Source organism: Cygnus atratus, chromosome Z, assembly GCF_013377495.2.
Source record: "Cygnus atratus isolate AKBS03 ecotype Queensland, Australia chromosome Z, CAtr_DNAZoo_HiC_assembly, whole genome shotgun sequence".
NCBI classification, from domain to species: domain Eukaryota; kingdom Metazoa; phylum Chordata; class Aves; order Anseriformes; family Anatidae; genus Cygnus; species Cygnus atratus.
The window spans coordinates 50917794-50923635 of NC_066396.1; positions in this window are offsets into that span (position 1 = coordinate 50917794).

Sequence of the window (5842 nt, forward strand, 5' to 3'; positions counted from 1 at the left end):
CCGGTGCCGGTCTGGCTCCTGAAGGCGCGCTGCGAGTGAGGCGTCGTGTCCCCTGAATGCAGGCTGAGCTCGCCTTCCTCAGGGCGAGGATCGGTCCCTCGGTGCCACAAAGTGCACGCAGCAGATGGAAGAGCCCAGTTCCACCCCGTGGACCTGCTGAAAGTCTGCTTTATGGTTTCAAATCAGCAGCATCCCTTCATGAGCACGATTAACTAGGCTGTGCATCTGTAAACCTGTTTACACCACGACCACTCAGCAAACAATTCAAAGGATTGCTTCAAAACCCAGTGGCTCTTCTCACACAAATTCCTGTAGGAAGGGCTTGTCAGCAGGAAAACACTAAGATTTTCTCCTGCTTGCTTATCATTTAACAAGGTTCTTTCTACAATGAGCCACAAATGGAGGCTAAAAACCTGGTAGTTTTCCACAGGACATGATGTTGGCCCCATCTGAAGATGGGGACTGCACGTCCATTCCCCAACATTCATTCCCAGCTCAGTTTGCTTTAGCAAATTAATTTTTGCAAATTTCAACTATTAAGAGACATCCCCTCAAGGAAAAAATATATTCCAGTCAGAGGGGCTTATATGACTACAGGTAATTTAGCAACAGTGGGGAGTCCCTGTTTTTTCCTACATGGTGCCTTTGTTGTTGATACAGGTTGTTCTCTCTTCCTTTTCCTTCTGCCTGTTAACACAATCCTCTCTTTCCCAGCCCTTTGGAAAACAGCAAAGCTGGATAGAAAGAGTGAAAACAGATGGGAAAAAAAAAAAAAAAAAGAGGAATTTCATCTCTATAGCACCTGCTGCAACATAAAATTGTCAGTAAAGTAGGATTATGACCCAAGGTAGTTTTACACTGCAGCTGGCACTAGAGTGAAAGGATCTGTATTCACAGGCAGTACAAGAGACAAGTAAAATTTGGGATACTTTACTGGTGTACAAGCTGAGCCCTCTGCAGGTGTTTAGTGTTGGTTTTGGTTATGTCTGCTTCACGGATTTAATGCAGCACTGTGTTTTAAATCACTGAGCTTTCATTCTGTTTTAGAGATGTATATTACGACTCTTCCCATATTTGATTTGCAGTTATTATGCTTGAAGTGAAGCATATTGTTATTACCAAAGGAGTTATGGGAAGTTTTTCATTTCATCTCCCAGATTAAAAGGACATATTCAAACATTTAAAGCTCCCTGTCATTTGCTTACACCTGAGATTTCTTCCTGGTATTTACGTGATTGAGTTCATCTTATTCCACTAGGCTGAGACAGAAAATAAGAACAGAAAAGCGTGTAAACCGTGCCTCGGCTGATGTCAGACACTTTGCTTGTGAAACTGAATATCGACATTGTTCCCCTTTGCTCTTGGCAGCTTGGGCCTGATAGAAACCACATGTGTGGTATCCTTCCTTTGTGTGGAGAAGCCGGTAAGTGCCATTATTAAATCAGCCAGAGGGGTCACTGCTCAGAGGCACAAGACAGCCACAGAGGACTGGGCATTGACACTCCCATCCCTACAGACTGCTGCCCAAGGGAATCAGGAGTGTCTTCTCTACCTCAAAGCAAAGCAAAACAAAGGAATGCCGTGTTTACCCTTGTCGCTTACAACTCGACTCAAAACTATTTCAGCTTATTACTCTGATATGCTTTACAACTCTTAGAACTGATCTCTGAACAAGAACTTTCACACAGCTTTGAAATACCGCTACTGTCACAGTCTGATACAGCCAGCATAAATTGTATATATCAGGCATCTGTATATCTTACAGACACAGCAGACTACACAGTATTGAGACCTCCCTCCCTTAAACAAGGAAAATATTTCATTGAGATAATATAGCATTTTTTCCTTTTATTTTAAAAGAAAAGTCTCAGTTTTCCAACACGCACCATTTAACAGCAAAGTTTGCATTTCTAAACTTTTTACATAAAACTAATTTACATAAACAAATTTCTAGAATCTGGGGGAGTTTGTGGAAGATTAGCACAGATTCCATGATTCCTGGAAAATAAGCCATTTTTACCATTCCTGACACTGTATTGTTAAAATGCATATTTTTCAATATATATATAATCATTCGTATTTATTTACTTTTGAAGTGGGCAAGAATCATGGTGAATACATTCCATCAGTGTGTCAGTACTACAAGGGTAAATGTTACTTTAGGGAGTCAAATACCACTCTTCTAAGTAGGAAACTGATAAATGCTTGAAACTTTAGTCTGAGTATTTATCAGTGAAATATTGCCTATTTGTTTCCACTCAGGGAATGTCTGCTACAGAAGAGTCCATCTGAGTAAATTCTGAAGTCTGTGCTTTGAAGAAGTGAGCAAAACCAACAAAAATTGAATGCCAATATTTTTCCTGTAACAACAAGTTACAGAAAAAATAGTTACAGTCCTGCTAGATGTAGCAGGGATCTAGAAGGGTTGTTCCTGTCAGCTACAGTCAGTATCAAGTAAGTGCAACTTTACTAAGCATTTTCACAACCTTGGAGCACAAAATAAACTTGTACTTGTATGCACAGCATATCAGGACCTCACCCCAAGTACAATTAACTTTACACTAAAGTGCTGAAAAAACTCCCTTTCAGCATATTCCTTTTTTTTTTTTTCTCCTGTTATCATATATATCATATACATCATATATATATCACACACATCATAAATATTACAGTATTTAATTCTGGAAAGTCAACGAAAATGTTAATTCCTTTGCTTATATAGTGCTGACTAGAGACCACTATTGGGGACACAGACACTCTGAAACAGAATCTTGTTTTCCCTTTGCAATGTTGGGGGGGTGAGGGGAGAGAGGAAGTGGCAAGCAGGGAATAGGTATGTCTACAGATGTTTAGAAAGACAGCAAAATCTGGAGACTCGTCACATCAGCAGATAGGATAATAGTAATACTCCTCCCTGTTTTTTTTGGCTTTGATAATGCAAAAGTGATGCCAGTCAGATAACTCTAAGGTCTGCATGGTCCATGTGTTTCTAATCAGTACTTTGTATTGTAATAACTCATGTACGACTACATTACTTTTAGTAAGTTTCCTCATGTATAACTAACTCAAAGCCTTGCCTAAGAAGTACTTTTAAATTATTAACTTTAAACTGTACCTCATCAGGATTCAAACAGAGCTATCAATATTTCCTGCATATATATGAAATGCAAAAAAAAAAAAAAGTATATAAAGTAAAAATAAAATAAAATAAAATAAAATAAAATAAAATAAAAATAAAATAAAATAAAATAAAATAAAATAAAATAAAGGTTCTGGGATTTTTTAAGTTACTGTTTAAGGTACAAATATGTATTTTTTCATTTCTGCTGAAGCCATCACATTGAAAGTTTTTTGAAGACTTTATTTTGTGTTCTGTGGGATATATATCCTCCAGGAGAAACTGAAATAGCATGAATAGAGGTATTTGGGATGCGGCCTTGCTGTATCTGCATGCTTATGGCACACTAAGATTGATGAAGGCAAGGGAGGAGAAGGGAATGTAGCCTGAAGCAGCAGTGCAGGAAAGACCGAAGCAAAAAGAATGTTGCAAGAGTTGTAGCGCTCCTCAGTATCCATTACTGAAACCACCACTGTTCATTTTTCTTTACTCAAGCAGATCCTAGAGTTTTCGAGGCAGAGAAAATCACACTGTGATGCATGTTTAGGGGAAGGAATGCACAGTGGTGGTTGATTTTGGCTTAGATAATGTCCAGGGAATATTCTATACCCGCCGCCCCCCTCTGTATACAAGTACATGTAGGAGAGATGTAGTGATATTACTGTTAGTCCTTGCTAAAGTCACTTCCCACAGTGATTGCAAAACCCCAGAGCAGAGAGAAAGAAACTACAGATGGTAAAAGAGAAGCAGGAACTGATGATATATAGCTCCACGCGAGCTATAAGCTGAGAGTTTTTTAGGGGCAATTTAAAAACTTCTGTGCAAAACTAGAAACATCCCATTTCCACACAGGCAAACAGCTATAAAACAAATTACAGAGAAACTCCTTGCTTAGTAATATACCAGTTAGCACAGGAGACTTATGCTTATACAGAAATAATAGTCTTTGGGAAGAACTTTTTGTTGAAAAAGTAGAGAGGTATTAACCATTCTAATACATGAGAGCACTTTGCTGTAGCTGGTGACAGAACAACTCCAATTCACTTAGTAAGGACAATGGCTAAGAGAACACCTTAATTGTTGCCAACTTCTGTGACTTTGTCATCAGTTTTATAAAGCTGTTTATTTTTGTTTCAAAGACTAATTATGAATTCCACTGAATAATCACAACTCAAAGTTTTAGTTAAAATATTCTTGTCCCTTTAGTGGTAGAGGAAAAAAAATGTTGAAAGTGTGAGTTAGTGCAAAATTAAACATCTTAATTAAATAGAATTAAACACTTGCTTTAACTCTAAATTAGTACCTGAGAGGTGACAGTAGGCATAGTGAGTTTCCTGGTTTCTGTGCATTAATGTGGGCTCTCATGTGGTTGATCTGTTCCACATCTCCAAGCAAGTTTAGTACTGAATTTCAGAAAACTGGATTTTAGTAGCTTGTTGCTCACTCACATATGCAGCTCTCTCACCAGTCAGAGTTCATTTATTCAAGAGAATAAACACCTGGAAAAGCTATAGGAGCTTAACACCATGAATCACAGTGCTCCCCAGACTGGCTCCTCTCTGTACAGGCAGAGCATTAAAAAACAAAACAAAACAAAACAAAACAAGACAAACATAAAAAAAAAAAAAAACAGTGCTAGGTCACAGAAAAACCACAACAAAACCCAAACACCACAACCTGTGCACGTTAATGATGGGATGGAACAAGAAGGGCAGCTCAGACTGATGCAGAGTATTAAGATTTTTTTGCTTCCATCAGAAACAGCTCCAGGCTCCACAACAGTAGTTAAGATAGTTACTGGGTTAGAGTGCTTTTAGAGAGCTTCATTGAAAACGCTGAAATCCCACAATATGGACTGAGCCTGTCTGCTCCTAAAGTAGTTGCTGTGCGTGACAATGCACAACATATAATAAACTTGCAGCAAATTTCAGGTGTTGACATGCCTTTATATTTAGTTTTATACCAATAGGTTCTTTTATGTGGCTGGGAAGATAAGGAGTGTCAGTGTTTGTTCTAAGGGTGTTGCAGCCTCCATACAGGCATTGGAAATACCAGTTTTCACTTTATACATTTGAAGATTTAGAGGCATGTGAAAGCCTTATGCATTTTAAAAATAAATTACAAGATAATAATTATGATTTTAAAGTTTGTTGTCTAGGTTGTAGAGATCTTCTTTAATAATGTTATTCATAAAGAAGTCTTATAAAAACTGTACTGTATTTCAGAGTTAGGAACTGTGATTACCTCCAGATGTCAAGGGATTCTAATATGGAGCACTAGCATGAGGAAGATACTGTAAATGTTAGGACAATTTCAAAACAAATTAAGATTAGTCTGCTTCCTAAGCATTTTGCATTTTTCCAAAAGGGGAAAAAAACAAACAAGCAAACAACAACCCCATAACACCCTGATATTCCCTCAAAGTAAAACCAAATAGTAAATTCCTTCTTTCCCAGGACTCAAATCTGCTCCAGTTGAAGTCAGTATATCCAATAGCAGCAGGATCCAGCCAGCCAAAGGGATAACAAAAAAGTCACACTTGTACATCACAACATTATCCCCAGTTTTTTTAGTATTTTCTTTACTACTGTCTGTGTGGTTAGTGTGTTGATACAATCTCGATTTAATTACTCTTTAATTACTCATAGCTGGACTGTAATAGTGTTATAGTTAAAATATGGAAAAAATCACCATCTGTGTTTTTTTCTCTTACAAGCCTTGAAG